Source organism: Callithrix jacchus, chromosome 15 (genome assembly GCF_049354715.1).
Source record: "Callithrix jacchus isolate 240 chromosome 15, calJac240_pri, whole genome shotgun sequence".
Classification (NCBI taxonomy): domain Eukaryota; kingdom Metazoa; phylum Chordata; class Mammalia; order Primates; family Cebidae; genus Callithrix; species Callithrix jacchus.
In genome coordinates this window covers 9,421,423-9,444,549 of record NC_133516.1, presented here as the reverse complement: position 1 = coordinate 9,444,549, position 23,127 = coordinate 9,421,423, and the positions used below count along the sequence as shown (strand labels likewise).

General features: G+C 39.8%; 1 protein-coding gene across 11 annotated transcripts in view; it reads right to left on the bottom strand.

Annotated features, from left to right (window-relative positions):
* Positions 1–23,127, bottom strand: part of FXR1 (FMR1 autosomal homolog 1) — an 819,632-nt gene that overhangs the window by 543,064 nt on the left and 253,441 nt on the right. For all 11 annotated transcript variants that reach the window (XM_078350221.1, XM_078350223.1, XM_078350227.1 and 8 more), the window contains one exon: positions 22,931–23,000. The gene's annotated coding sequence lies outside the window, so the exon portion shown is untranslated. The remainder of the gene's footprint in view (positions 1–22,930; positions 23,001–23,127) is intronic.

Genomic DNA, 23,127 nt, shown 5'->3' with positions numbered 1-23,127 from the left:
GCACACATCCAGTGTGGATTATAAGGAAAATATTTGAGGCTTTTTATTCTTTTATAAAATTCTATAATACGTTTGGAGCAGGTAGCATCACTGTGTAGGTATTTGGGAGAAAATGAAGAATGATGCAGGTCCCAAGATCTCTCTTGCTCCTGCTTCCACCGTGTGAGATGCCTGCTCCCCCTTCAATTTCTGCTGTGATTGTAACTTCCTGAGGACGCCTCAGAAGCCAAGCACATGCCTGTAAAGCCTGCAGAACCATGAGCCAATTAAACCTCTTTTCTTTATAAATTACCAAATCTTACGTGCTCTGTGAGCTATGGCAAGGTTTCTCTTCAAACAGCCTGCTCAACCTTTTATTCTTCAATTCCCAGTTGCCACAACCCTCTTTCTTTCTTCTCCTTTTCTTCTTTCTGAATTTACTACATGCCCAGGCATGCCACAGCACCTGTGGCCTTATCAGCACCAGCTCATATTCCTTTATTTGAGGAAAGCTCTCCAGTTCACCGTAGACTACCCCTTCCTCCTCTCCCCTCTCTCCCATCACATGTCCATCTTATCTAAGAAAGTTTAAATGTTTAGCCAATCGGGTCTAGTTTAAATTGTGTGGTCTGACCCCAGCCAATGGGGAAAGGACACAGGGGCAGAAGTCGAACTGAAATAAAAACTTCGACTCTCCTTTGTTCTGTGTGCTCTCGTGGCAACTAGCCATATGAGAGGCTCCCTCCTGTGCAGGAGTAAATTTGCTTTGCCAAGAAATCCTTTGTCTAAATGCTCATTTCTCCTTACAACTCTGAGCCTTATTTCTAACATATTTCTTTATAGCAATACAAGAACAGGCTAGTACAGAAAATTGGTACTGAGTAGTGGTGAACTGTTATAAAGACACCTGATGATACAGAAGCATCTTTGGACTGGGGAACGGGCAGGGTTGGAAGAGTTTGGAGGGTTCAGAAGAAGACATGAAGAGAGAAAGTTTGGAACTTCATAGAGACTGGTTAAATGGTTGTGATCAAAATGCTTATAGTGATATGGACAGTGAAGGACAGGCTGCCAAGGTCTCTGATGGAAATGAGGAACTTACTGGGAGCAAAGGCCACGTGTATTATGCCTTCACAGAGATATTGGCTGCATTCTGTTCATGCCCCAGGGATCTGTGGATGTTTGAACTTGAGAGTGATGACCTAGGGTATCTCGTGAAAGAAACTTCTCATTACAAAGTGTTCAAGAAGTGTCATAGCCATGGCTGCTTCTAACAGCCTATGCTCAGATGCAGGAGCAAAGAAATGGCTTAAAGTTGGAAGTTATATTGAAAAGGGAAGCAGAACATAAAAGTATGGAAAATTTGCACCCTGCCATGTGGCAGAGAAGGAAGGCATTTTCAGGGGAGGAATTCAAACAAGCTGTGGAGTAATCACTTGCTAGAGAAATTTGCATAACTAAAAGGGAGGCAAGTGCTAACACCAAAGATGATGGGGAAAGGCCCAGGTTTCCAAGATCTCAGAGGCAGACCCTCCCATTACAGGCCCAGATGTCTAAGAGAGAAGAATGGTTTTGTAAGCCATACCCAGGGCCCTGTAGCCCTGCACAGCCTTGGGACACTGCCTACCACATTCCCAGCCATTCCCACTCCAGCCTCAGCTCACAAGGCTCCACACACAGCTGGGGCCACTACTCTGGGGCGCATAAGCCATCATAAGCCTTGGCAGCTTCCACAAGTGTTATGCCTATAGGTGGGTGCACAGAGTGTAACAGTGGTTGGGCTCAGCAATTTCCACCTCCATTTCAGAGGATGTATGAGAAAACCTGGGTGCTTGGGCAGAAGCCTGCTGCAGGGGCAGAGGTCCCACAGAGAACCTCAACCAAGGGCATGTAGAGGGGAAATATGGGGTTGGAGACCCTAAACAGAGTCTCTACTGGAGCACTGCCCAGTGGAACTGTGAGAAGGGCCCACTGTCCTCCTGAATCCATAATGGCAGATCCACAATCAGCTTGTATCCTGCACCTGGAAAAGGCCCAGACACTCAACAATCTATGAGAGCCCCCACAGGGGCTGTACCCTGCAAAGCTGCCGTGGCAGAGCTGCTGAAGGCCTTAGGAGTCCACCCCTTGCAGCAGTGAGCCCTGGATCTGGGACTTGGAGTCAAATAAGATTATTTTGAAGCTTTAAGGTTTAATGATTGCATTTTGAACTTTCATGGGACCTATAGCATCTTTCTTTAGGCCAATTTCTCCCTTTGTGAATGGAAACGTTTACCCAATGCCTGCATCACCACTGTGTCCTAGAAGCAAATAATTTGCTTTTTCATTTTGCAGTCTCATAGGTAGAAGAAACTTGCCTTGTCTTCCATGACACTTTGGACTTTGGATTTTTGAGTTAAGACTGGAACAAGTTAAGACTTTTGGGAACAACTGGGAAGGCATGATTTTATTTTGCAATGTGAGAAGGACACAAGATTTGGGGGTACAGGGGTGGAATGATATAGTTTGAATATATGTCTTCACCAAATCTTATGTTGAACTGTAATCCCCAGTGTTGGAGGTGGGGCCTGACAGGAGGCATTCTGGTCATGGGGGTGGATCCCTCATGGCTTGGTTCTGTCCTCATGATAGTGAGTGAGTTCTCAGGAGACATGTCATTTTTGTTTTTGTTTTTGTTTCTAGTAGGTGGCACCTGTCCTGACTTTCTCTTGCTCCTGTTCCCACCGTGTGAGACACCTGCTTCCCCTTTGTCTTCTGTCATGATTGCAAGATTCCTGAGGCCTTCCCAGAAGCCAGGCAGATGCCAGCACCATACCTACCATAAGCCTGCAGAACTGTGAGCAAATTTAGCCTTTTTAAAATAAAAAAGCAATAAGAAACGCAAACTTCATTAATTAAAAGTGAAATTAATTCACAGGTTTCCAGGATTTAAAAAAATAAAATTAATTGTCAAGGGGAGCCTCAATTACTTTGGAAAATGAAGAAAATGATGAATAAAAATTAAAATTTCCCAAGTAGTTATAAAACTTCACTTACTGAAATATTTAAAAATAAGACTTTTTCTAAGATTATCATTTTGGATTATTTTGTTTATTTATTTTTTATTTCCAACTGTTGTTTTAAGTTCAGGGGTACATGTGCAGGATATGCAGCTTTGTGACATAGGTAAACATGTGCCATGGTGGTTTGTTGCATGGATTATCCCCTCACTTAGGTATTAAGCCCATCCTCCACTAGCTATTCTTCATGATTTTTTCCCTCCTCCTACATCCTGTCCTCCGACAGGCCTCCATGTGTGTTGCTCCCCATCACGGGTCCATGTGTTCTCACCATTTAGCTCCCATTTATAAATAGGAACATGCAGTATTTGGTTTTCTGCTCCTGCATTAGTTTACTGAGGAGAATGGCCTCCAGTTCTACCTATGTCCCTGCAAAGGACATGATCTTTTTCCTTTTTATGGCTGCATAGTATTCCATGGTGTATATGTACCACCACATTTTCTTTACCCAGTCTATCTTTGATGGGGATTTAGGTCAATCCCATGTCTTTGCTATTATGAATAGTGCTATAATGAACATACGCATGCATGTGTCTTTATAATAGAACGATTTCTATTCTTGTGGGTATATACCTAGTAATGGGATTGCTGGGCCAAATGGTATTTCTGCCTCTAGGTCTTTTGAGGAATCACCAACTGTTTCCACAATAGTTGAACTAATTTACGCAACCACCAACAGTGTAAAAGCATTTCTTTTTTCTCCAAAATGCTGCCAGCATCTGTTTTTTGGCTTTTTCATTATACCCATTCTGACTGGTATAAGATGGTATCTCATTGTGGTATTGATTTGCATTTCTCTAATGATCAGAGATACTGAGCTTTTTTTCAAACATTTGTTGGCCACATGTATGTCTTCTTTTGAGAAGTGTCTGTGAATGTCCTTGGCCCACTTTTTAATGAAGTTGTTTGTTTTTTTCTTGTAAATATGTTTAAGTTCCTTATAGATTCTGGATATTAGACCTTTGTCAGATGAATAGACTGCAAAAATGTTCTTCCATTCTGTAGGTTGTTTTGTTTACTCTGTTGATAGTTTCTTTTGCTGTGCAGAAACTCTTGAGTTTAATTAGATCCCATTTATCAGTTTTTGCTTTTGTTGCAATTGCTTTTGGCATCTTTGTCATGAAATCTTTGCCCATGCCTGTGTCCTGAATGGTATGTACTAGGTTTCATTCTAGGGGTTTTATAGTTTTGAGCTTTACATGTAAGTCTTTAATCCATCTTGAGTTGACTTTTGCATATAGTGTAAGGAAGTTGTCCAGTTCTGGTTTTCTGTATATGGCTAACCCATTCTCCCAGCACCACTTAGGGAATAGAGAAAGCTTTCCCCATTGCTTGTTTTTGTTAGGTTTGTTAAAGATCAGATGGTTGTAGGTATGCGGTCTTATTTCTGAGTTCTCTATTCTGTTCCGTTGGTCTATGTGTTCTTGTACAAGTACAATGCTGTTTTGGTTACTGTAGCCATTTGGGGTTATTTTGGATGGAGGCAATGATTGGCCTAAAAAGCCACAAGATTATTTCCATGTCTAAGAGTCAGCGTATTGTTTAGTGTGTATGCATGAATAAAAGCTCAAGGGGTGAGCTCTTCAAGGGGAAGAACTATTAGTCTGGGTTCTTAATCCTGGTCCTGCACATTTAATTATTCCAATGGATGAACACTAACTATTTTAGATTGTTCCCAGATGGTCAAACCCCACCCAGGCAGTGGGACAGTGCAGTTCTCATATCACACCATTTCTACTGCTTTAAAAGGGAAGTGATATGAAAGACGAAGAGAATGCATGTAAGTGAACGTCAAGAATGCTAATTCGGAATTCTGAAGAATAAACAAGAATTTCAAAATAGATTATATTTTTCCCAGCACACGTTAAGATAAAGGCTAGAAAGTGTTCAAAGCAGCTCACACAATTGGCAATGAGATAAACACCAGAAAAAATTGCAAATTATCAAGATTTCCATTTTTGAAGAAGCGTTTCTTTCCTTTGGTACGATCTTTTTTCAAAATATCAACATGCTTCACAGAAATATCCAGAAGTGCATTTCAAAAATAGTGTTTTCATTTTATAATAAGAAAAGTAGGTACAGAGGAGTTAGTTAACTTACCTAAGATGACAGAGCTAGTAGGTAACAACGCAGAGCGGTGAGTCTGTAAAGACTACTGTTGGAGCCTGTTAACTTATGTGCAGTACTGTCTCTGCTGACTGCTAACCATGCTAATAAAATGATAGACTATTTTAAGATGGCATATTAACAGGTGTTTGGGTGTTGGTAATTATAATGGTATTTTTATCTAGAATGATATTAATCTACAAGAATGACACTAACTTACAAGAATGACTATAATGGTAAAAGCTTAAGATGTGCTAAAGCCATTTAGAATTAGAAAAAGGATTTATGGCCAGGCACAGTGGCTCACATCTACAACCCCAGCACTTTGGGAGGCCAAAGCAGGTGAATCACCTGAGGTCAGAAGCTGGATACCAGCCTGGCCAACATGGCGAAACCTCGTCTCTAAAAAGACAAAAATTACCCAGGCATGGTGGTGGGCACATGTAGTTCCAGCTACTCAGGAGGCTGAGGTAGGAGAATTGCTTGAACCCAAGAGGCAGAGGTTGCAGTGAGCCAAGATGGCACCGCTGCACTCCAGCCTGGGTGACACAGCAAGACTCTATCTAAAAAAAACATTTTTTTAAAGGATTTATGGTACTCCTTGCCCCCAAATATCACTAACAACATCTACACAATGAATATTATAGTGAGATTTACATTGTCTAATACTATTTCTCAAAAGAACATCTTCAACAATTTCAGTTATTTCGTTACTTGGGTAACCTTCCTCTTCAACTTCTAGTTGGTCAGTCAGTGATATCACACATGCAATTCATACTGAGCACATTGTGCTTAAGACATTCTACATCCAAAATATTTTTAGATTCCCAATGATTCAAGATCATCAATAATAACTCTATTTTGGAATACAGCACTTCTTAAAGTATGTTTCATGGAAAACTGGCCCCTTAAATTGCTTCATGAAAAGAGGATTCCATAGTCAAATAATTGAACATAGAAAAGCTTTGCGTTCTAAGTCCCATAACAGAAGTTCAGTACTTTTACACAACCAAGTTTTCTCCAAGAGAAATGCTAATAAAGTCCCCTACTAGGGCCAGCAACCCAAGAGACCACCTCCTTGGAACTTCACAGAGAGCCACATTAGTAAGTTTCTGCTGTCACCTAAGGCCCACACCAAACCTTTACTCTCAACCTCTCCCTGCAGGATTCCCACAAACCTGAAATTTCCTAGAAGACCCATGCTTAACTCTTTAGCGTTTGAGCACCAGCTTTGCCTACACATCCCATAGGTCTTCTTTCTACTCATCCTTCCTTATCTCAAAATCCTAAGCAAGTAATTCACCCCCAAGAGCAGCAGTCAGACATAACTTTCTAATAGTAAAAATACCCCCAAACTTGAAGAGTGTCCAGGCCTAAAGGGGACCTAAGGACTTAAACACAGGTGTCTGCCCTATTGCTGACTTCACAAATGCAGCAAGCACCATGCCTCTGAGGAATGCCCAAAAGACAGCCTCTAGCATCAGCCTCATTCTCTGGGACAGCCTCCGTCCTGTGAAAGCAAGGGAGAAAATTTCCTCTCTTGCTGCAAACCCAGCCCATCCCTCTCTGCTTTAGGTTTCTGAATCTGCAAGTCTCTTGCTTGGTTTTCTAGCTCATATTACTTGCTTTACTCCTTCCATTTTGTAACACATTCAGATTCTCCTCTCTAGATTACCCTCTCTCTGTCACCACCTCCACACATCCCTTAACTTCAGTTCTTACCTTGATTATATTTCTAACTACTCAGGCTTCCTGGGCATCACAGTACCTAGCCTGTCTGCTCCTTCAAGGAGACGGAGCAGATGGCCCACTGGCAATTCATGGCAATGAAATTCCACTGCCAGCTTAACCTGCTCACCCATGCACCTTTTCATTTCCAACCTGGAGAGAATGAAAACAAAGCCCCTCCCCAAACTTCGACTCTTTTTTTGTGAGTAGTCAGCTTTTCTTTGGGAAACAGTTCTAAAATATAAAAGCAATGCTGAGAAGATTTCTTGATACTATTTCTATAATTGGCCTATAAGAAACATCCTCTAACAACCACCCAGAACAGAAATGGGGACTGGGTGTGATGGGGCATGCCTGTAATCCCAACAGTTTGTGATGCAGAGGCGGGCAGATCACCTGAGGTCAGGGGTTTGAGACAAGCCTGGCCAATATGGTGAAATCCCATCTCTACTAAAAATACAAAAATTAGCTGGGTATGGTGGTATGTGCCTGTAATTCCAGCTACTCAGGAGGCTGAGGCAGGAGAATTGCTTGAACCCAGGAGGCAGAGGTTGCAGTGAACCAAGATTGTGCCACTGCCCTCTAACCTGGGCAACAGAGCAAACTCCCTCTCAAAAAACAGAACACACATACACACACAAAACAGAAGTGGGACTGCCCCACCTTCTTTTACATATTGATTCCAAGTCAACATATCCAAAGTTGAATTCAATGACGTACCCACAAACATATCACTCCTCCCCTGTTCTCTCTCACTAAATGGTGCTGCCTCCTTTCACACGGCCCAGAAGGGACCCAAGAGTCCTTCTACAGTGTTCCATCTCTCTCATTCCCAGTAGACAATCACCATATTCCATTAATTCTGCCCCTTACATCTCCCCCAAATCTACCCATTTTCCTCATCTCAAGGCACCATCGTGTCTTTACTAGATAACTGTACAAGCCTCCTGACCAAACCCTGCCTTCTATTTCCATCCCTGCTCCCACCTCACTTCACTGTAATTATATAACTAAGGTGATCTTTCGCCCTGATAATAAACACTAATGTCTATGTCACTCCTCTCTTCATATGACTCCCATTGCTCGCTATTATCCTTAGAATAAATACCGCACTCCTCAGCAGGATATACAGACATTATGATTTGGGCTTTGACTTTTCTCTGCATCTTCATTTTTCTCCACTCCTCTCTTCTCACTGTACAACATATCCCGAGTGGGTCACTGTCTCACCTTCAGAATACTGCACCTTCTCACTTCCTAGATATCCTCCTTGCTTTGCCATCTCTTTACCTGGCCAACACTGCTCATTATTCAGAATCTGGTTGAGCATTCATTATTTCTTCCAAGAAGCTCCTCTCAACCATCCCCATGCACCTTCAGACCAGGCTGAATGTCTTTCCTGTATGATCATATTGCATCTTGCACTCAAAACTATTGCAAGACTATATTGCAATTGTCCATAAAGCCAGGAATTACCTATAATCTTAATCACCTCTAGGCTCTAATAGACTAATCCTAATCACCTCCAGGCTCTAATTTCTTGCTCTCTCTTTCATCCCTGGCACCTGACAGAGTGTCTGCCTCCAATAAGTACTCAATAAATACAAACTGATTGATAAATAGATGTTGACATCTACTGCTTGCAATGATCATTGTGTCCTGATCTCTCCTGCATAAGAGAAGTTAGACAGGATCACACTGTCATTTGCTCAAACCATCACACCTTCCTGCAAGTAGATTAATACATTTAATCCTCAGAAGCATCTTCAGTGTTTTCTCTTCATGTCTAAAACAACACTACTCTTGGAGATGAGTCTAAGTTCAATGTAGAGACAGTGCCTGGACTAGATGTTGTGGAGAACATTATCACTTGCATAATCCTGATAGAATAATGAATAGACTACACTTCCAAATTATTCCCAGTTACTCATAAATCAGAAGAACAGACGGTATGGTATTTTTTACTGCTCTAAAATATGTGCAGCCTGGAGAAATTAAGGAAAGCACTGAGTCAAAATGCAACCTAGTTCTGCTGTGAAATGTTTTCACTAAACTGTCCAGCTTTATATGATAGGTTACTTAATGATACAACTCAGGAATATGTCTCCTAAATGTGATGGGCTACTTAATGATAGAACTCAAAAACACGTCTCTTAAAAAATACTGCAGAATGCGGCATTACTGCTAATTTTTGGCAGTCTCTGGGTGTAATACATCACCAAGTCATTCTCTAGCTCTGAAAGGTTGAAGATCTGTAACTAAATCATGTAAGTGCTTATCAAGTAATTATGTTATTAAAATGACATACATCCGTCAGTGCATACCTTGCCTTTGTCTTTTAATTCTTTGTCTTCTCCATTTTATTAGTCAAAACACTATTTTCAGCACTGTTCTCAGGAATTTAGAAAGCTATATTTAAATAGTGTTAATAGCTAGTGACATAAACCTGCACGAAGAAATCAGAGAAGTCTAAGGCTACACCTCCTCACACTTAGCAGGAAAAATAGACCATGGCAGACTGAACTGAACTTGAAATTCTAAGCCTTTTGTTACAGAACCACAACCTTTATACTTTCTAAATCATTTTCCCCATCACTGTAACTTTTTACTCTAATTGTTCATAATGATGATTAAAATTTATCAAGAACAGTCACAAGAGTACAAAATACATTTATGGAACCAAATAAAGACTAATGTATTTTTTATCATTAATAGGAATTTTTGAAGGGAATTTTTATTCTTTCAAGTTTAATTCAGAAATATTTAAAATTCCAATTTTTGACTGAATTTGACTTTAAGTGGGTTGGAAGTTTGTTTAAAAGAATCAAAATGACTAAGAAATTTTTTTTCAAAAAGTAATTTATTTAGATTGTCCAACTGTGTTGACAACTTGCAAACAGCTTTAGCAGAATTTAGTGTGTTTGTGTGGTGAGGGTTATACCACTGACTCAGAAGTCTGACCTTTAGGGAAAACGATCCTGCCCTAATTTAGAAAACCATTTATCGACCATTCCAACCAACTCAAACGTCAAGGCACTTTTAAAGACAGGTGTTGAAAATGTAAATAGCAAGTTATCTCTGACTGCCATAAAAAATGAACAAAGTGATGCACACTTTAGAAGATACTTTGTTAGTTTTTTTTTTTTTTAAGAAGAATCCCATCTTGTTTCAAAGTATTTGCTTCGAATAGTATTTCAAAGATGATCTACCAGCCCATGGATAGAGTTATTTCCAGGAAAGATGAGGATCCCAGATGAAAGAACATCCAATTTGTTCAAGGGGAAGTCATTAGAACCTCTTTGGTAAGTACAATTTCAGTGTAGAGGATAGTAAGAAAGTAGTTGGAAGAAGGTCAAGAACAAAGTCAGAGGTGAGGAAGTGAATCAAATATCTGATGAGTTTGGAACAGACTGAAGGGAAGGTTTTTAGTTGAAGAATGAAGAAAATGTAATAGATTTTTTGTGGGGGAGGATATTTAATAAGAATAAAAGAGAATTAAGGTTCAGAGATAAAGAAGAATTTCAGGAGAAAGCTATGGAAAAAGAATATCATAGGAAGAAGCTTATTCAGCCTCCAGTTTTAAAAGAGAGAAAAATGGGAATCAGAAGGCAGAAATATAAGAAAGATAGAAAAGAATGTGGCACAAAGGCATAAAGAAAAACAGGGCGGAGAAGAACAGAGAGAGGACATTCTGGAGAACATGGACAGTAATGTCCTAAGAAACACCAGGGAAAACAAAGAATCAAAACTAAAGTTCTAAGAGTGAGCTGGAGGAAGTTGTAAAATGTCATGACATCACATAAAAAAAATAGAATCAGGGTGTACTGTTGTACAATATTACAACAAGATTTACAAGAGCAAAGAGTAAATAAAGATACATCTCCCCACAAAGGGCAAAGCAAGATGAAAACAGGAAGATGTGATAACAACAGTCCAAAGATAGGAGTAAGTAAGTAATATGAAGTCAAAAGACAAGAGGGTTTCAGCAAGAAAAGTGGAATTCATTACGTTGTGGGCAGAGGTGAGACATGAGGGAAATGGGGCAGCACACTCTGGCAGAGAGAATCAAGGATTATGTCTCCCAAAACACAGTTGTTGATTTCAGTGTATCCTGGGTAAAATCATTTCAAAACAGTAAGGAATTTACGACTTGTAAGACTTCTTTCTGAGAGCTTAAAATAGCCTGAAACATAGGACGTGGTTGGTCCATATTCCTGTGTGCTGCTCCCCGTGATGATGTGTAATTTAATCTGGACTTTCCATCAAACCCGCCATATACATCCAGCATAAAGGAAGTTGACATACAACTTCCTTCCTCACTGTCTTAAACATCTACTCACCTTTCGGACTTTCTTCTACCTGTTTCAGTTTTAAGGCTTCGTTCAAGGTTTTAGAAATTGTGTACAAGTTAACACCTGAATATAAAGTGATGGAGGAATGTCTTGGACTTTTTCTTAATACCTGCAGAGCTCAGCCTAGTTTTATAATAAGCTTTTGAGAGTCTGCCACCTTTATCATTTTCAGAAGATGTTGAAATCAATTTAAAAGACATTTTATCACAGTACTAGGACTTCACAGGTAGAGTGGCGAAAAGAATATGATCTTTGTACAGACTGGTCCGAATTCGTATCCCAAATCTGTGACGCTGGACAAGTTTTTGTCCTCTCTGAGCCTCAGTTTCACCATCTCTGAACTTGGGGTAATATGCTAGAACCATTTGGAGTACAGCTATAACTTGCTTTTAAGACTACTTCAGTATTCAAAGTTTAATATTAATATTATTGATAATGTATACAAGGTCTCTTTTTATGTTAGCCTATTCATTTAATTTCTCTATTCTCATCAGAGTCTTCTAATAATTAACCACAAATATCTATTTTGTCTCCATATGATATGACTTGAAAGTATTAGGAATTATTAAATATTTAACATATTTGCCTATTTTCATGGCACGGATTTTCAATCATCTGCTTAGTAATTTAATTTATATTTGTATACAATGTAAAAATATATATGTATATAATATGTATCATATACAATAATATATGTGATATTTAACTACTTTCTCACATATCAGTAGGTTAAAATGTTATTTAAACATTTTTACTATAAGTTTCAAATGAATTTGCTTTTAGGAAAAAAACAAAAGCAAAGACTTGAGATTCCTTACTTCTAAAATAGGAACAATGCTCTCCTCAGCCATTGTTTAAAGGTCAAATGAGTTTACATGTACCACGGCCAACTACAGCAGCACAGAGCAGATGACTAGTGAACATCTCTTCTTTCCGTCTCCTTTACTGTTCCCTACCCGTCCAAATACTACGCACCGTCCTCCAGCCCCCTTGCCCTAACCCATGCTGACAAGCATCTTCTCTTACTCACATGGCCATCTGCATCTTGAGTATCTTAGTCACTTAGGTTGTTTTGTCAGTTGTGTGGGCCCAACCCTACTTGGACACTGGCCTCATGAATTCTTCACCTCTCATCTCCAAGGACACCCACCGCCATGACATCCGGTCCATTCCTGATATGGCTTTACCTTATACGTCAGCAGAGCTTACACCTATTCTGAATGTCTGCTGTAATCACAAATGTCTGTCCTTCTACCCATGACCCTTGACCTTCCAAGTCTGTTTTTTGCTTTCATCCTCAGCCCAAATTCCTGTAATCCTCCTGGTTTTGTTTTTAGGACATCAGCCTCCTTCTGTCTTCCTTTGCCTTCCTGCCAAGTCTGGGACCCTGAATGGTCATTCAGTGAAGCATTAGCCACACATATAGAATCTTCCAACCATGCATCCTCTGCCATGCCTCCCATGCCAAGTTCCAGACCACTGTGGTCCTTCCATGGTTTCTAGGCCTGTGCTGCCAAGTGTGGCAAACTCAGTAATTTTGAGACCTAGAGAGTCTGCATTTTTCAAGGAATCATATACAATCACTTCACTTACAGTTCTGTCTTTAAGCAATAGTCTTAGAGTAGATTTTTAAAAATCATGCAACAGCCATTTTTAAATGCAGATTTCTGGGCCCTGCCCTCAATTATTCTGATTGGATCCTTCTAGAGTGAAACCCAGGAATGTGTATTTTAATAAACACCTAAAGCAGGGCTGGGCAAACTGCTGCCTGTAGGCCAGATCTGGCTCACTGCCTGTTTTTGTGCTGTCTTTGAGCTAGAAATGGTTTTACATTTTAAGTGCTTGGAAAAAAATCAAAAGAAGAATATTTCATATAAATGTTCAAAATGTTCTAACATTAGTAACTTTTTAACATTAATAACGTTTTGTTGGAAGACAGCCTCACTGATTAGTCTACCTATTACCTTGCAGCTGCTTTTATGCTACAGCAGCTAAGCTGAGTAGCTGCGATGGAGACCACATGGTCCACAAAGTCTACGTACCTGTATTTACTGTCTGGCACTTCACAGAAAGTGTGCTGGTCCCTGATTTGAAAGACCCCGCGACAATACCAGAGAACTTGTTTTGAGAAATCCTTGTAAAACAAGGTTCACAGAAAGTCCATGCTACCTCAGCTTGCTTGCTTTCTCTCTTAATGATGCCCAAACTCCCCACATTTGCTGTTTGTCTTCTTCACTCTCCTCAGCCTCATCTCTCTACCTGGACTTCCCCACTCTCTGCAAATATCTCACCTTTTGCTTCACAAAGAACATCCAACCTGTTCAGTAAGAGCTTCTTCAGTTTCCTTTACTCCTGTGTAAAACGAAAATTATTCATAAAATCGAAAGGCCTAGTGGTATCTGTAGTCTCTGATAGACTTATGTTCAAATCCACACTCTACAGTTGCTTGGCTACAGTGGTATCTGTAGTCTCTGATAGACTTATGTTCAAATCCACACTCTGCAGTTGCTTGATACTAAGCAAGGCCTCACCTCTGGCTTTAACAGGTTTAAAATGTGGCTGACAACACCCAGCTTGGAGTCGTGGAGAGAGGTGAAACAGCACGAGTCTGGCACAGAGTAGCCACTTGATAAATGCCTTCTTCATCTCATCTGACTCCAAAACACTAATAGGTCAAACTTACTGAAAACCTGTTCTATGTCAGATATGTTATATCCATGATCTCACTAAATTCTGACAGAAACTGAGATAGAAGCTAAATCATACTGTCTCCCCAACTTTGCTTCATTCATTTTCTACCTTTTCCTTTCGAGTGTCACCTCCAATGATGTTACTCTTCTCCACAGACAGCTATTCATATGAATGTGCTCAGGTCTGCTCTCAACCTTGCCACAACATCCTACTAAGGTCTTCTGTCACCTTCTCTGCAACAACAAAAAAGAAATCCCACGCACATCTTCACTCCTTGCAATCCAGTGTCTGTTGTTTTAATCAATCTACTAAAATACCTGTCCCCATTTGAGAGCAAATGGTTCTCGAGATTATCAACAATTGTTATCAATGGCATTTTCTTGGTCTTTGTTCTGCTTTAGAGCAAACAGTCTAACAACCACTGAAGATGAAACAACCATGAAAACAAAACCCTCCTTAACTGCCTTAACAACTACCTCTGATGGTTTCCTTGGCTTTTCTAACCACTTCTGTCAGTCAGTTCCTCTGACCTTTAATCTGCTTTCTCATCCCCTTCTCCTGTGCTTTACACTCTCCCTTCCACTGTTCTACCTTCTAGGACCCTGGCAACTACTAACTTATGCAAATCTAAAAAAGCTGTATCTAGGCCTAGCATTTCTTTAATTTTTTTTATCATTCTTTTACCAATCATGGACCAAATATCTATCCATGTTTCAAACTTAATCCAGGAGAAACCAAAGCTCCCTTAAAATTAAGTATTTGTCCTGATTTCCCTATTTTGCCAAGTCTCATTATTCACTGAGACTTAAAATCATAGGATCTTTTTTTATCTTATTCTTTCTTACTTCGCCCTCAGCAGCTGCCACGTATTTCCCTTTAAAAGTATTTTTCCTCTTTTCCTGTCCTCAGTCCCTCATTTCCTAATCAATATTCAGTCTATAACAGTTAGAATTTTGCTCCCCATTTATTCAACGAAGAATCCCTCAATCCCTCACATCTTAATCAATATTCAATCTGTAACAGTTATAATTTTGCCCGCAATTTCTTGAATGAAACTGCTCCTGCTAACATCCTCCATGTTGCAAAGGCCAACAGACTCATTTCAAGTCTCCTTTCACTAAATTCCTTCAGTGATATTTGAAACTGTTCTCCCTCTCTCTTCTGGAAAGGCTGCTCTTCCGGGTTCCTGTTCCCTCCATATACATGCCTCCTATGTAATCTCTCAACGTTGAGTATTTCCTTCTCTCTTCTCTTACAGAACTGAACACACACTTGGCTGTGAGCTCCTTGAGATTAGAGGCCTGTGTCTGCCTCACACGTAGTAAGCACTAAGTAAGTATCTGTTGAATTACCGAATTAATTAATTCTCTTTCATCCTGTCCTTACTATGACTACCATGATCGAGTCACTAGTTTCTTCTCACCAAGTCTCTTTTACACGTTTCCTAGCCAGGTTCCTCACTTCTGTGTGCTCCAGACATCTCCCGGTATGGCTGCCAAGTTCATTTTCTTAATGCAGATTTCTGTATCATGTCCATTCCTTGTTCAAAAACTTTCATATTGCTCACAGAATTAAACCAAGCCTACACATCTGTAATTCAAAGCCACTTCAGTAAAAATCCAATGTTTCCTACATGATCTTTTAAGACTATTGTATAACAACCCAACATCCAACATGATACCCAGGCCTTCCACATCCTTTGTACCCTCATTCTCCACCTCCTACTTTTGGAATATTTTCCTTAAGGTCCACTCTCTCCAAAATATCTTCCCTAATCCAACATGAATAAATAACCATCAGTATTTTAATCCATGTAGCACTGTTCATGCCACTTGGATGAACCCTATTATTTCCAGCCTTTTATATCAGTGATTGGCCTTATTGACTGACCTAATTTGCAAAATCTGTGAGAGCCAGAACTATGCATTTCTCATCTCATATTTCACTTCATAACGTGTTTTCAACAAACACTCAGGGAATTAGTAGTTGTTTTGTGAAATTTAAAATGCCCTGTTTTCCTGCTGCCTCAATGCCCACAGTCTATGAGCCCCTGGCCAGGCAGCCAGGTGAGATATACAGTGTGATGAGGCTGGCCCCTGCCCCAAGTTCTGCTTGTTGCCTTTCCCTGATTTTGACCTACTGACATTCAAATGCACCAATGAAATCCCCTCCTGCCTTTTGCTGTTGTACTCCACGTGACCCCGATCAAGGCACTTGCTCTCTTGGTCTCTCTGATCCTTGCTGCTTGGTTGAGCCGGTCCCTTGGTACTCCTTCCTCCCTCCCTCCATCCTCCTGCCACACAACCCAGTCTCTCTAGGACCTCTGAATACAATAAACTTCATTCTCCTTCACCTCCTCTGTGTGCCCTCTCACGGCCACACCTGACTGACCATCTCATGAAAGAACACAAAACAATAGGGACTTCGCTGTGTCCTATGTGTTGAAATACTTTCCTTTCAATTATCTCCCATCTTAAACACTCTGCCTTGATTCCTGTGTTCCACCTCAGCTTTGACCCTGTCCCTTTCTTCCCCTCCCTAGCACAGCTGCCTGAAAGGGCTGTCCATGGATGCAGTCTCCCCCCTCTGACCTCCCACTCTCTTCTTAGCCCGCTTCAAACTGGCCTGCATGTTGTTCCTCTACCCAGACTGCTTTTGCTGAAATCAATCACAGTCTCTTTGTGCCAAACACAACAAAGGGCCTTTATTGGTCCCTGACTTGCTTGACATTTCTGTTGAAAGATGGTTCTAAATTTGTCTTGAGTCCAGAACTCATCTGAGCTCACATTTACATGTCCAGTTCTCTACATGTAAATGGAAGACATCCTCATCTGGGTGTCATACAAAGTAGAGTGCTCCACAAATATCTACTGACTAAAGAATACTCCCCAAGTCTCATCAACTGATCTAGACCAGTTTTTCTCACCCGATTTTAACCCATACCCTATTTTTAATAAACATGTAAAGTCTCATGCTTCCTCCAGCACCAACTACATTCTGAAAGAGGTGCCCACACTTTATCCAGAGGCTTTTGCAGGCTGAGAATGACTTCCCCTCTGCATATCCCTATCGGGATCTGACCAAGAAGATTCTGAGACAGTAGTTTGTGACGTTCAACATTGAAACAATGGTATTTTTGCATTTTTCGAATATGAAATTATAGTATTATAGTAGATATGCTCATAGACCTTTTGAAACAGCAAACAGAAACCTGGAGACCCTGACACGCTCTCCACAAGGGTCACCTTTGCCTTTTACCTTCACCCTCCCAACTGGCAATCCCACTGCTAGAAGCAGAAAGAAGCTCTAAAATTGTGTGACTTTATGTTATAAAGCCTTTAAAGATTTTTGATCCTCTCGGTGTAGAGTGGGCACTAAATAAACACTTTGAGAAAATTAGAGAAAGGATTCAAAACACAAGTGAACTATTCTAAAATTTATGTTATGTCTAGAACTTTCCCCTTCTGTCCTTCAATCATTCCTCTACTCTCCCTTCTAAATTAAAAAAAAAAAAAAAAAAAAAAACAGAAGTTTTTTTAAAATTTTTATTTTAGAAGGGAGAGTAGAGGATTGAAGGACAGAAAGGGGAAAATTCCTTTTTAAATTCTTTTTTCTATTTTCACTGCATTTATGATGGGTTATGCTGTCCCTGTAGGCAGCTGGACTTTTTTTATTTTTTATTTTTTGAGACCAGAAAAGTAGCTTGTCTAGTTTCAAATTTTCTGTGAGGAAATACAAATAACTTTCTCTTTGGCCATGCCTAGTAGCCCCTGTATTTTTTTTTTTAATCCAAGTTGTTTCAGAGGAGTCATCCAAGCAAGCTTGACAGGAAAGGGCTCTGCTGTGTGCTTGAGGAGCCTTATTTCCAGAGCTGACTTCCCAGAAGATGAAAGAAATACTGAATTTCTGCATGACCTGTGGCCAAATTTCAAACTTTCTGCACAGCAAAGCTAGAGGAGCATAACTTTTCTTGTGCCCACATCTTCATTTCACTGTGTCCTGCTGGTTTCTGCCTTTGAACTATTAAGATGCTAAATGGTTTCACTGGGTGCAGTACCTTGCCCTTCAGTTACAAAGGAAATTAGAAATAGCTATGTTGTTTTTTCACAGCACACTTTTGTCACTGGGTCCATGACTTTTTACCCCTAATGATCTAGCATATATCTGTTAAGAGAGCTTGCCCCTCTGACAAAAGAAAGTCTGTATTATTAAATCTGTTATTGCAACTGTAGGCAATTTTGGATGTAGGCAACGTAGGCAATTTTGGATGGCTAGGAGATTTGACATCGTCTCCTAAAAGAGTTACACTGGCTGACAATCAAGTTCAAGGCTCCAAGAACCATATAACATCAACTGTTTAAGCCAAAAGGCAAAAGTAAAGACCTGAGTAACTTAAAAGCAAACCTACGCAGAAAATACACCTGAGTGCAGGCAAATGACTCTGAAAGCTTTCTAAACCTGGGGTTTCAGAAGTTTTTATAAAATCTTTCTCAATTTTCACCCCATGCCCCAAACTCAAAATAAATCATATATGTTGTTGAGCTATTATAGTTGATTCTTCTATCTTCAAAATGTTTTTAAAAGAGTACATAGAAGCTGAACTGATAAAAAGCCTACTTCCTAATCACATGATTCAATGTATATTAGCACAAATCTAAACCTTTGGGATATTAAACCTGAAGAAGACTTGGTTTCCATTGTTCAGGGTGTCTAGCTATGTGGTCGTGGCCCCAGATACACTAACATGTTCTAAGTTTGTTTTTTTTTTCCTGTGGCACCTTGGATTCAGTCATCGGGGGGTAGCTACAGGCAAAAGCAATGAAATTTTCTGTAATGCTTGTTGATAAAGACACTGTCCCCTGAATCCTCCTTGACGTCCCACTGAAGAACGTTTTTTCAAAACTAGATGCCTCAAAAGCCAAGAGACTGGTATGTTTTTCCCCACAGTAAAATGTGCAATGGGATTATTTCAATCGCTACATCATCCTCATTTCTACGATGTAGAGTAGGAACTGTTACAGGGAAGGTTTTTGAGGTGTGTTAAAAAGCCACTGGGTTTAGATGCACAAGTTTAGTTTTAGGAGCTGGGACAAAACCATGTTGCTCCCTATTATGTTTTAATGAGGAGAGAAAAGGGGACTGAGGAATAAAAGAAAGCAGCTAGGGAATCTGGGTGGAGCATGAGGGAAGAGTAAAGAGAGGAACCTCCAATTTTAGCAAACTAAGAAGACCATTTGCAGACCACAATGTTTAACAGGAATGTTTAAGTGGCTTGATGCGGGATATGCAAAGTTCATCCTCTCTACCTCCTACTCAGTAAAGTCTACACTGCCTGCTCACTCTTCTGTGAAAGTGGATTTCGTTAGAGAACGTCACTAAGAGCTGACATCCGTGATTCTGGACTGGCCTTGGGCAATAATGGAAAAGGGTGTGCACGTGCAGGAGACTGCAGGGACAGCTGGCATCTGCGTCATCCAAAGAAAGTCAAGGCTGTGAGAGTCAGAGAGACCCGGATTAAATCCCACAGAGGCACGTGCTGCCTGTAACTGAATCCTTCTGATCCTGCATTTTTTCCACCAGAAAATGGGGGTCACAATAGGTGGCTTTGAGGTTGCTGTAAGCATTAGGGCTAAAATGCATTAAATGTTCACTATCTGGAAGTTATCCTTTGGAAGATTTTTTTCCACTTTTGTTTTAGCTGTTGAAAACCTTGAGCCAAGTCTATGACTTAAAAACAATGTTTAAAATATATGGCCTTCATATTTGTATTGTTCTTTTTCCTCCTGAATCTCAAAGCAATGTATATTCTCTCCATTTTGAATTATCAGAACATTATTTATATCTACTGTATTGTATGACAACATGCATCAACATGCTTATAAAAGGTGGTACTACAAAATAGATTTTTTTCTGTTTCCCCATTCTGAATGTTAAGACATGATGGAGTTGGCACATTTTCCTCCATTTTGGATTCTGCTGCTGCCATGCCGAGAGTTGTCTAATAACTGAATTGACCCGGGCACTGATCAATACTGGCCTCGTCCCCTTTGTCATCCAAAGTTGGCTCCCACCTCATGTTAGTAGTGACATCAGTGTCTGTTGGTCTTGTCTTCTTTGTCATTATGTCATCACCAGCTAAGCTGACTAGACCAACCTCATATTCATGCCAAAAATTGCATCCCAGTATGTCTGCCTAGCCCATAGAAGGCAAGACAAGAAACAAGCAAGGGACACATCACATCCTCTTTTGATACCTGAGGGAAGCAAAGTCCAAAGATGCTGGTGACGAGTCCAGAGGCATCAATATAAAGCTGGAGTGAAAACCAGGTCAACCACTTTCCTGCACCCTGGACACCAGAGAATGCAGACTGATTAGTCAAGCAATCTATTATTGCTTGCTGGTACCTCAAAGCACGGGCATATTTACTCTCTCCTGCCTAAGACAACAAAAGAACACCTTTGAAGTAATTGCTTCTGCTGGCGGAGCTTAGGCATGGACCAGGACCTCCACCCAGAGAGAAGCGGTGCTTCAGGAGCCTCCTCTCCACTTTTGGGTGGAGGATGCCCTGAAAGCACTGAAACCTCAATAGCATCACTGTAATGGAAAAGTATCTCCAAGTTTCTAACATGAAGCTTAATGAAGTTTTAATTTTACTAGAAGAAAAACAAAACTTTAAAGTCAATCTCAGATGCTTCAGAGTCTTTACTAACATGTCACCCATTTCCTAAGTTTTAAAGATACTTCGTACATCGTGGTATCTCTGTGGATCATCTTTGAGGATCTAGATTTCTAAACTTTCCAGGAGTGATTTTTTGTTTGTTTGTTTTTACTCTTGTATTGCCTTAGCAAAGAGCAAAGTGTGTAATATATCAGTTGTTATACTTGAGAATATGAAGCCTGCTAGAAAAATATGTGAGGTTTCCTTTGTCCCAGTGACTAAGTGAAAATCATCAGCTCTCCAGTTTCCCAAAATGCAGGTGCTTATAGAATAATATTTGTACCTATTCTGAGAGAAAGAGGATTGCTCTTCCTCTCAGCATAGGTACAAACACTATTCTTGTTAGTAGATTGCTGTACTAACAAGAGTTTCAGAACAGCTAATCAGCTGATTTCAGGGCCTAACTACCTGTTTCCTAACTCTGTCTTCACAGAGATCCTTTACAACTGCAACAAGACAAAGTACCTCTAGCTTTTACCAAAAGTGCTTAGAAATGTAGGAGAGAAATTTTGCACAAGGCTTTCAAGATTGACTAGACGTGAAACTAGCAAGCAAAAGACAAAGTACAGGTTTCCGAAGTACAGGTTTGTATTAACAACAAAACGACACTCCTAAAAAGAAAAAAAAAAAGCAACAACCTTAATTTAGCAACAATCTTAACTTATATAAAGGAATTGAGTCAATAGCCTGAGAAAAAATTCTGCATAATGCGGATAATTAATTACACCCCTAGACAAACCCTCTTTTATATCACACTTCTCTGTCAATCTGTGACCACAGGCAATAACTACAGTGACACTGGACACTGTGCAGGTCATCTGCAACATCACATCCAAGGAGACAACACAACCACCCAACTCGCTATTGCAGAAAGAACCACACTTTGATCCATCAAGAAGTGCACCAATTTTTTTCTTTTTCCTGTCTCCTATCCCCTCAGGTTTAAATAATCTCTTTTGTTACCGCTGTTATAAATTATCGGTAACAAAACCGTTGCAACTTCAACACCAGTGCAAACCAATATCCCACTGCCAGCGTCTTGGCAGGCTGCCATGCATGCTATTTTACAGTTAGGCGTTAGGAGGCAGCAAATGGCTCAGAAACACAGGCAAAGATAAATGTAGGAAGTTGGAAAAGAGACCTGCAGCTGCAAAAGCTTGGAAAACAGACTTCATCTTAAATACAAACTTCCAGGAATTTATATTTGATGTGTGGAATAGTTAGAAGGGAAAGGGTTTGGCTCTTGAAGAGTCCTTTGTGAAATAATCTGAATCCTGTTCCCCAATTCAGCATCTCTATAAATCCTGACTGTTATCTTAAGGGTTAAACAACATAGGACTTGGTTTTAATTAATCTTGTTTTTTTCTTGGCTCCAGAAACAAGATCTCATGTTTGCCTACATGAAATTCTCAGGATCTGCTTGCTTTAGCAGTGCCGGCCCTAATGCAAATACTGTTCAGGCTATTTCAGCAATATCAGAACTGATTCTCCCTCACATTGCTTCATTCTAAGACATTTATATATTTAAAACATGCACTGTAGTTACTCAGAAATGCCAATGCTGCATTTATATTTTAAAAAATACTTGTGGCATATACTCTAATCCAAAGGATCATGTCTTCAGATAGCATACGTCTGTCTTATTTTTAGGAAGCTAAAAATGAACTTTTCACTTTCCCAAATGAGAAAAATGTCTCTAATCAAAGCTTTTTTATTTTAATTATAATGCTTGATTAAATTATAAGAAATGTCACTTAAACTGCATTAAAAATGGATTGGTTTATAATGTCAGAACAACTCTTGCCTCTCTCTGGATATTCATTTTGAAGAAATAAGCTCACATAATTTATATTAGCATTTCGTTTCAAGCATAAATAGAAAGGTCCTTAGGAAACGTTATTATTATGAATTAAAACTATCAGTATGTGAGGAAGATTGTGTGGTGTATAAAACAAGAAAACTTAGCATTTCCAAAGACAGTCCCCTGCAATTTTTGCATTGTTTCTTAAACTGTTGTACTAACAATGCATACATTATATGGCACAAATACTTAGTAATTACAGAATATACCAGGTAAATTTAGCAGTGGTGAATAACACATTCATTATCACAATAGTAACTGTGTGAGATAAAGAGTTAAACCAAAGGTAATTCACACCAAATAATGCAAAGGTTGCACAAAACCCATTTTCCTTCAAGGCATGCGTGATGATTTCAAACTCCTCCAGTAATCAAATTTCAGCTCTGTTACAATTAACTAGCAACAGTAATTGAAAAAAAATCACACATTACTTACTATTGTTCAGATGTGTATGCAATCCTTCCATATTCAAAGGGGTGAAGAAGAATCACAACCATGAGGAAATCTAGCAGGCAAAAGGAGGGAAAATAGGAAGTATTAGTTGTCTAAAAATTGGCATCTTCAGGTTTTCTTGAGCTACTTCCCACAAGATCCCAAAGCAAAGAAGAAAAAGAAAAAGTTGGAGAAAAACA